Consider the following 9,993-nt stretch of genomic DNA (forward strand, 5'->3'; position numbering starts at 1 on the left):
TAAATATTTACGTGCTAAAATATGAAAAATCTTGGGGAGGGTCAAAAATCACATGTCTACAAATATCTAACCTTATGTTGCTAAAAATTCTTGATAAGTACTCTTATCTAGCAACATAAGAAAAAAGCCTACAATTTTCTTCAAGTACAGAAGATTGTGGATAATCCTAAAACGTGAATATAAGTTGTAACTGTCTTTAATTTAAAAAGTATAACTAAAATTTATTTTTAAATTTAAAAAGTTAACGTAAAAAATCTGCAATATCTTTTATAATGATAATTAGTTAATGTATTAAGAAATTTTACGGATAAAAAAAAGAGAGGGGAAGCAGATCACATTTTGGGGGTGGGAGTTCGTGGGATGTGCTCCTCAATTTTAGGTTCTTGTGCAACCATGGAAGTTTTATTTCTAATGGTAACTTCCTAATTATTAATTACTTATTTGAATTGAGTAAATAACTACCCCTACTTCAAATAATAGATATTTAAATATTTTAATTTAAAATTAAAAACTAATAACTAATTAACTAAGTTTTGTCCTACAAACTAACACATGGCATTCTCCTATGCTTCCACTTGTCATAATCCTAGGCTAGACTTCCATCCTTTTAATAATATATAAATTTTTCTTCTTGATACTACTTAAAATATACATATATGAAGGAATCTCTCTGTAGTAGCAAAATGGATTGTGTTCTGTTGAAGGAAACATATAAGGAAACGTACATAAATTCAATATATTTTTCCGAGTTATTTAGGTGTATTAGTATTGTACAAAATAGTCTATCAGAAATAGTCTCTCTATCCTACAAAGGTAAGGGTAAGATTTACGTACATCTTACTCTCTCGAGATTCCATTTGTGGGATTACACTTGCTATGTTATTATTGTTATTATTTTAGTATTAGGGTGTTTAAGTTATTGGTTAATAGTTATACATTGTTACCTTCCTAAAAAAAATTATATTTGAGTGTTGTTATAGTTAGCTTTTAAATTAGTATGGTCAGGTTTTAATTTGTGTGATTGGAATTATTTTTATTTATAATAAGATGATGGATAGTGGTGGTAGATTTGTAATGCATTAACTTGCAATATAAGTTTTTGAAATACAGAAAATGCAAAAAGCCATCAAGAATGTTTCATTCTTCTTTTATATTTTTCTGCTATTAGTTGAACATATTTAGTGGGGGCATAATCATAATAGAATAGAAGTTCATATAATATGTATTTGCTTAATCCTGTTGAACACTTGCTTGGCGATATGCTTAAGACCAAGTAAGTTATCTCGGTTGCCCTTCTCACGTGAAAAATGTACACAATCTTTTTAACATCTATTTGTGTCTTTTATGCAAAGGTACGTTTTCTTTCTTTTTTCTTTAATTTGTTTAAAAGTTCAACGCTAATAATAGTTTGTCCTTTTTCAAAGTTTTGGTCGGGATACATTAATTAAGGAGAGAGGTAAAGAGATGGACGAGAAGATTTTGTGGAGCAAATAGATAAATAAACGGATTTTGATTACAGTTATATTCGTTCAACATGAAAAAAGAAATTGATTCTTCTGTATTAGAATTTTGAAATTCGTCTTGGTAATAGAAGTTCTAAATCTGAAATAGGAGTTCTCGCAACTGACTACTTTCACGAGCCAACACATTCAGAACAAAAATGAACAAATTTCAGAACAAAAATGAAAATATTTTTTTCATTTCATTTGAACTGTAAACATTATATTTCATTTAGCCTAAATTGTTATGCATGTACTTATTTACTGAAATTTGGGTGCTAAAATGAATGACTGTAATATTAAACGATATGTTATACAAGAGATAGCGTATTTTTAATTTTATACAATAATTGTGGTTGCCATGCGAAATTCTCAAGTCAACAAATTTTTATACTTCTTTCTCTTATTGATTATGTTGTCTTACGATCGATACGTATTCGGATTTTAAAAAGGCTTAATCTTGATCAAGAAAATTGATTTTTTTTTCAAATGTTATTTAATAGTAGATATTAGTGTTATTTTTTAGCATTGTCTTTTGTAGGTTTTGTCCTTATGGGTTAGTGGTTTTAGCAATACATGATGAAGTGAAGTATTATGAAATTTGCAAAGATGACAAAATTAGAGAGGCTTCGATATGATTTCTTATATTTTCTTCTTTCTTTCTGTATCGTCTTGGCTTTTACTTTGTTAAAGATACTATCCATTCATAATTTTTTGGTTCAGGAAACTCTAACGGACACTGCAAAAATGAAGCTTGTATAGGTATGAATGGAGATCAGATCTTCAACAAGACTCTCATCTTTTCCTAGATGTCTTTCATTTAGTTTCTTTTAGGATATGTTCATCCTAAGTTCTATTATTTAATATATGGAAGTTTTAATTTTGCGAAGATTTGTGAAAGATGGGCCATTTCAAGGATCTAGTGTTTAAAATTATGCAATTTATGCCAGGAAGAGATGTTCAAGTTCTTCACATTAGAGGTACATTGTGTAATTTTCAAGTTCTCATATATAGAAAGGTAACGTGTAATGACTATACTTTTTAGAAGTAATTTATGTGTCATTTCATATGGCTCATCGACTACATTAAATTTAAAAAGTTTATCTACTTAATAAACTTACAGATGAAGAAAAAATTTGTGATACTTTATCAATGCATGAATTGGTTGAATTATTCTTTTTGCAACAACTGATTAGCTTTCACTTTATGATTTCTTCATAGAGATGGTTACCAAAAATTTTAACATTAAGCATGAATCAATTCAAATTCGTATTTCACCAAGGTTTTTGTCAAAAGAACTAGGATTGTTATCTCATTATTGTAGAATTCAAAGTCTTAATTAGATTTTAAATACCATATTATTTAAATTATAGGTAACTAACTGAAAAAAATAATCATCGATAAATAGGAAAAATACACAAAGCAGGAGATAGAAATAATGGCAATGTTATATTTTAATTTTTTTAAAAAGATGAAGTAAATAACACAAATAAATATTATTGATTATTGATAAATGATCATGAAAATTTACTGAAACAGTACAATTCAATATGTTCAAATAAATCCGATCACAATTTAATATTCTTTGATACGATCCGCGCATCGCGCAAGTACGGATACTAGTTTGGTATTTATATGGAGAAAGTTTCTAGCATGCCTATTCATTTGGTACCTAACATAATTCTACTTGAAATAGAGGCGGGTTTAAGATTTGAATTTTATGGCTTAAATTCGCAATTTTACCACATCTCATCTAATTTAATGGGTTCAAATTTTATTATCTGTACAAAATTAATAATTTTTTTAGTAAAAATACAGAATATGAGTGAAAATTATGGGTTCAGATGAGCTAATAGCATGTGCACGATATGCCCTTGACATAAAGAAATGGTGAAAAGAACCTCATACATCTATTAATTTGGCGCAAAGATTCAATGCAGATAAGTTATCATCATATTGTTGCGTTATTTTTTGAGTTCTCGTTCCTCGGTCAAAATGTTGAAGTGGATGTTCATCATGAGCATCGACCTTCTTTTATAGGAGGACTCAATTTCTGGACCTTCTTTCCCTTAAATTGCCTGCCCAGCCAAATTAGGACAAGTCTCTTTCATAGAGCAATTCCACCTTTATGTTAGATACAACTACTCACACTTGGTGTGAGAAAGGCCTTTTTGTGCCAAATCGCATGGGATTTTTACCTATCTATACCATATATCAAACCTTATTACCAAAAATGTTCATAATTTGTTATTTACCTGTGTAGTCCATACTTTTACTACAAATTATATACCAATCCAAAAATAGGTAGATTTTGCCATAAAAAACGTGCTAAAATGAAGGCACCAGATCTGCGTGTGATTCTGTCAACATTAAATTCGAATTGCTGCGTAATTCTCTCCTTCCTCAACGGAAAGAGATCTCTCTTCTCTCACTCAATTACAATTCTCAAAAAACGCAAGCTACTGAAGCTCCAGTAATCAAACGGAAAGGAGATTTGTGTTCTTCATCTTCATCTTCATCTTCATCTGTTATTCCATATATTTTCCGCCATTGATAGCCATTAAAAAGCTTGAAAGCTTTGAATTCAAATTTGGGTTTTCAAAAATCATTATTTGTTTGGATTGGGTGTTGTTGTAAATAATTCGGAATATGTTTAGGAGTTTATATCTCAATTTTGAGGGGTTTTGGTGAAGATTAGACTTGGTTTTGACTGAATTTTAGATTGAAACTCGAAGAAGAAGAAGAAGAAGAAGAAGAAGAAGAAGACGTATTTCCAGAAATTGTAGATAAATTATAGTTAAATTGTAGAATTGTAGATATATTGTAGATAAATTGTAGATGAATTGTAGATTGGGAAGACTAAAACTTCTACAAATCTTCTACAATTATGTCGAAAATGCCAATTATGCTATAATTGAAATGAGAATTTGGATATTAAAATTCAATGTATCTATTTTGTGGATATCTTGTAGATAAATTGTAGATTATTTGTATTCTGATTGTAGATGCATTATTTTCTGTTTTCACAAATCCAAAACGACTAAAGCTTCTACAAAATCTTCTGCAAAAAACAGTCTACAATTTATCTACAATTTTTCTAATTTGACTACAATTTGACTACAAAATATCTACAAATTCTGGAAATATGTCTTCTTCTTCTTCTTCTTCTTCGAGTTTCAATCGACTGTGTTAACCAGTAACCTTCAACCACTGCCCAAAAAAAAAAAGAGGTCAAAGAATTTCGAACTCTCTGCCATTATTATTTCCAGTGGGAATTCAAGCGGTTCGATCAAAGAATTTAAAATTTTCTTGTGAATCTGAAAATATGATATTCTTCGACGGTGGTGGGCAGTTGGGGATGATCAATGAGAGGAAGCATAGGAGCATCGTGAGTTGTGTGTGTGTTGTGAACAGTTGAGATGAAAGGAAAGAGAAAGTGGGAAGATACAGTCCTATAATTATGCCTAATATAAATGAACCCTTAATTATATCCCTAATTTGAATTATGGTATAGAAATGGTAATTTGGTATGCTTAAATGTAATAAACACAAACCTTAAACATTGAGGGTAATAAGGTTTGATATATGGTATAGGTAGGTAAAAAAATTCAAGCGGTTCGATCAAAGAATTTAAAATTTTCTTGTGAATCTGAAAATATGATATTCTTCGACGGTGGTGGGCAGTTGGGGATGATCAACGAGAGGAAGCATAGGAGCATCGTGAGTTGTGTGTGTGTTGTGAACAGTTGAGATGAAAAGAAAGAGAGAAAGTGGGAAGATACAGTCCTATAATTATGCCTAATATAAATGAACCCTTAATTATATCCCTAATTTGAATTATGGTATAGAAATGGTAATTTGGTATGCTTAAATGTAATAAACACAAACCTTAAACATTGAGGGTAATAAGGTTTGATATATGGTATAGGTAGGAGGGCCTAAGATACAATTGCTCCCAACTGCCTACCAAACTAGGTGACTTAAAATGAAAATTAATTTGGTAGGGGAATGAGAACCTGTAGCTATTAAACGCAAAATCTGTCCCCAACATTAAACGACAAAAGAAAGAAAGGAATAAAATTAAAAAATTAATACCGAAACCAAGTTTGAATTGTTTCGTAACAAACTGTTTCTCTACGATGGAAAAAATAATAACAGAGGAAGGAGGAGAAGGTAGGAGGGAGAAAGAGTAGGTAGAAATTCATATAGTCTGCTTATGCATATTGTTGTTTTGTAGGGTAACATAATGCTGCTCGGTGGGCCGGGCCTGAACCGGACCGGACCGGGCCCGCGGTCCTAACGGGCCTGGTGGGCCTGGTGGGCCGGTCCTGGGTGGGCCGGTCTTGGTGGGCCTCTGAGCCCGTCACGGGCTGGTCTCCATGGTTGAGCCCACGAGCCCGGGACCGTTTGGCCCGGGACCGGCAGGCGGGCCTGGGCCGGTCCTGGCGGGCCTGGCGGGCCCAACGGCTATTTTAAAAAAAAAAAAAAAAAAAAAAAAAAAATCAAACGGCCATATTTAAAATCTAGCCGTTTGGGCTGAAAATATGACCGTTTTTTAAGTTAAAAAAATGGCCATTTGGCCCCCAAACTTTATTTTAACCCCAAACTTTATATAATTACACTTTTCCCCATTTCTCAACTATAAATACCCCCTCATTCTTTCATTTTTATTCACCAATTCATCAATATCTCTCAATATCTCTCAATCTCTCTCAATCTCTCTACTACAATTACTTAATTTATTGTTGAAATTTCGTGAAAAATTGTGAAGTTGTTGAATTGAAGTTTTCAAGTGTTCAACGATTTTCAATTTTCAAGAAGTTGTTCGGCAATCCGGTAAACTCGTTTCAACTCTTACGTTTTTATAATATATTTTTGTGTGGTTTAGTTTGCATAATTATAATTAATATGGCATTTACTTTGAAAAAAATGTTTGGTAAAGGAAAAGATAAAACCGGTGAAAGTAGTGGCCAACCAACTACCCTTCCCCCGGCTCCCCGACCTAGAAAAGATAAGCAAGTTGAAAGTAGTCGCCAACCTAGACGTCCTCCTCCTTCCGTAATTCTTGATAGTGATCACCCTTGTTTTCAATTTACCGATAGTGAATTTTATCATAATGTTGCACCAGGTGATAGATTAGATGATGAAATTATGAATGCTCTTTATCCTAATGAAACCATCTTAGAAAATAATGAGGAAAATGAGGATGATGATGAAACTCAAGCACCGGATTTAGATGATACACCTACTAGTCCTCTTAATAACCCAAGTGATGCACCGGTCGACCCACCTGTAGAAACTCCTACTTTTAATAGAGAACCTGCTAAACGCTTAGAAACATCATTAGTTTGGAATTTTTTTACTCAAGTAAGAGAAAAAAATAAGGCTAAGTGTAAAACTTGTGGGAAATTAATGTCGCATAAATATGTAGGAGACCGTAGCGGCACAGGTAGTTTGACTAGGCACATAAAAACACACCCTAGAGATAAGGCTAGATTTTTTCAAATGAAAGCGCATCTAGAGGGGACAAGTGTAGATTCTGCGATTAACCCTAGTACAGGTTCAAATCTAGTTCAACCAGGAATTAACACTGTCACTGGAGGTATTTTATATTACGATCCAAATAGAGATCGTGAAGAATTAGCAAAGATGATTACTGTTATGTGCTTACCTTATACTTTTGCTTCTAATCCTAATTGGGTTCATTATATTAGAAGAGTGTTTAATCCTACTTATAAAGGTTGGCCTCGCGCAACAGTTAAGAGTGATATTTATAAATTCAAACATGAATATGAACAATATTTGCGTTATTTATTTACTCATATACCTAATCGGATTTCTATTACTACTGATATTGGTAGAAGTGGTAATGATTGTGATTACCTAACTGTTACAAGTCATTGGATAGATGAAGAATGGATAATGCAAAAACGCATAATTGCATATAGAATAATTAATTCGCGTCACACAGGTAAATTTATAGCTAACACTGTTGCAGATATTTGTAGATATTTTTGCTTTAGCGATAAAATAATGGCAATTTCAATGGATAATGCTTCTAGTAACACCAGTGCTATAGGCATGCTTACAACAACACTAAATCCTGCATTTACTAATATTTTCCATGTTAGATGTATTTGTCATATTTATCATTTAATTGTCGGTGATGGTATGCGAATATTAAACATAGAAATTGAAAAGGTTAGAATGGCTCTTAATTGGCTTTTTTATTCAAACCGTAGAAGTAGACTTAGAGAGTATTTTAAAAAATGTGATGAATATGGCCTTAGAGAAAGAAAGGTTCCTAAACCTTGCCCGACTAGATGGAATTGTATGTACGAAAGTTTAGTAGTAGCATATGAATATAGAAACCCAATTAATGCAACGTTTAATTCTCGGGTAGGTGGTGAAGATGATGATGAAATGCTTACCACTCAAGATTGGACTAATGTTAAAATTCTTTTAGATTTTTTAGAACATTTTCAAATTGCAACAAATGCATTTTCTGGGCAATATTATCCTACTATTTCAAACTGTTTAGTTTATATTGCAGCACTATCTGATTTGTTTGTTGAATTTAGTGAGGGTGGGGATATTTATGAACTTGCTATAAATGAAATGAAACAAAAGTTTAAAAAATATTTTTTTCCTATCCCTCCTATTTATGGTCTTGCTGCAATGCTAAATCCTACAATGAAATTGGGAGGTCCTCATTTTTGGTATTCAAATATTTATAAGGCTTTAGATCTTTCAAATGAGGAAATTGCGACACTTGCAGATGCAAAAGCTTCAATTAAGATTAACGCTCAAACAGTTTATAATGCTTATCAACTTGCCTTAGAGCATGCTAGGCCAACTATTCCAACCCCTACTTCGTCTAGCTCACAATCCTCTAAAAGAGTTGCGGGCTTAAAAGCTCTTAAATCTTGGACGGAGTTCAGGGGTCTCAAGGTGAAAATTATGATGAAACTTCACATCTAAATGAGCTTCAAGTTTATTTGTCTCAGGGACTTGAAAAGGAGAATCCAGACGGCTCTTTTGATCTTTTGGAATGGTGGAAGGCAAGGGAAAAACATTTTCCTGTTCTTGCAAGGATGGCTCGGGATATTTTATCAATTCAAGCTTCAACTGTTGCATCAGAGAGCGCTTTCAGTCAAGCAAGACTGCAAATAGGTGATCATAGAGCGTCTATGAGGGATAGCTTGGAAAAATCAGTATTGTTTAGAGATTGGATCCGCTCGGAAAGAAGAAACTTTGGAATTGCAGAAGCACAACCGGCGATAGATGAAGCTTATGAAGAAATGATAGCGGAACTTACGGAGGATTCGGCTTCGCCCGGAAGTGGTGATGAACAAGCTTCTTTTCCACCACCACCAACGCAACCTCCTCCGAACCTTGAAGGATTTATGAGATTTGTTAGAGATAATACATAGAATAATATGTAACTTGTATTTTGGCACATCTTCCTTAGTTTTTTTCCTTCTAATGGTGGTATTAGTACCTTGTTGTGCTCATTCCATTGGGGGAAGGATGACTAAGAAAGATATGTCATTTTTTGGTAATAAAATTTATTGCTTCTACCCATGAGCTTCTTTTCGCAATATTTCTTTGTCTATACTTAGAATTATTTATATGCTACAATATATACATAATATACAATATATATACTACAAGAAAATATATTTATAAGATACAATATATACATAAGATACAATATATATACTACAAGAAAATATATAAGAGAATATATATACATAAGATACAATATAATATACTACAAGAAAATATATTATGCTACAATATATACATAATATACAATATATATACTACAAGAAAATATATAAGAGAATATATATACATAAGATACAATATAATATACTACAAGAAAATATATTATGCTACAATATATACATAATATACAATATATATACTACAAGAAAATATATTTATAAGCTACAATATATACATAAGATACAATATATATACTACAAGAAAATATATAAGAGAATATATATACATAAGATACAATATAATATACTACAAGCAAATATATAAGAGAATATATATACATAAGATACAATATAATATACTACAAGCAAATATATTATGCTACAATATATACATAATATACAATATATATACTACAAGAAAATATATTTATAAGCTACAATATATACATAATATACAATATATATACTACAAGAAAATATATAAGAGAATATATATACATAAGATACAATATATATACTACAAGAAAATATATTATGCTACAATATATACATAATATACAATATATATACTACAAGAAAATATATAAGAGAATATATATACATAAGATACAATATAATATACTACAAGAAAATATATTATGCTACAATATATACATAATATACAATATATATACTACAAGAAAATATATTTATAAGCTACAATATATACATAAGATACAATATATATACTAAAAGAAAATATATAAGAGAATATATATACATAA

Source organism: Nicotiana tabacum, chromosome 8 (genome assembly GCF_000715075.1).
Source record: "Nicotiana tabacum cultivar K326 chromosome 8, ASM71507v2, whole genome shotgun sequence".
NCBI lineage: Eukaryota > Viridiplantae > Streptophyta > Magnoliopsida > Solanales > Solanaceae > Nicotiana > Nicotiana tabacum.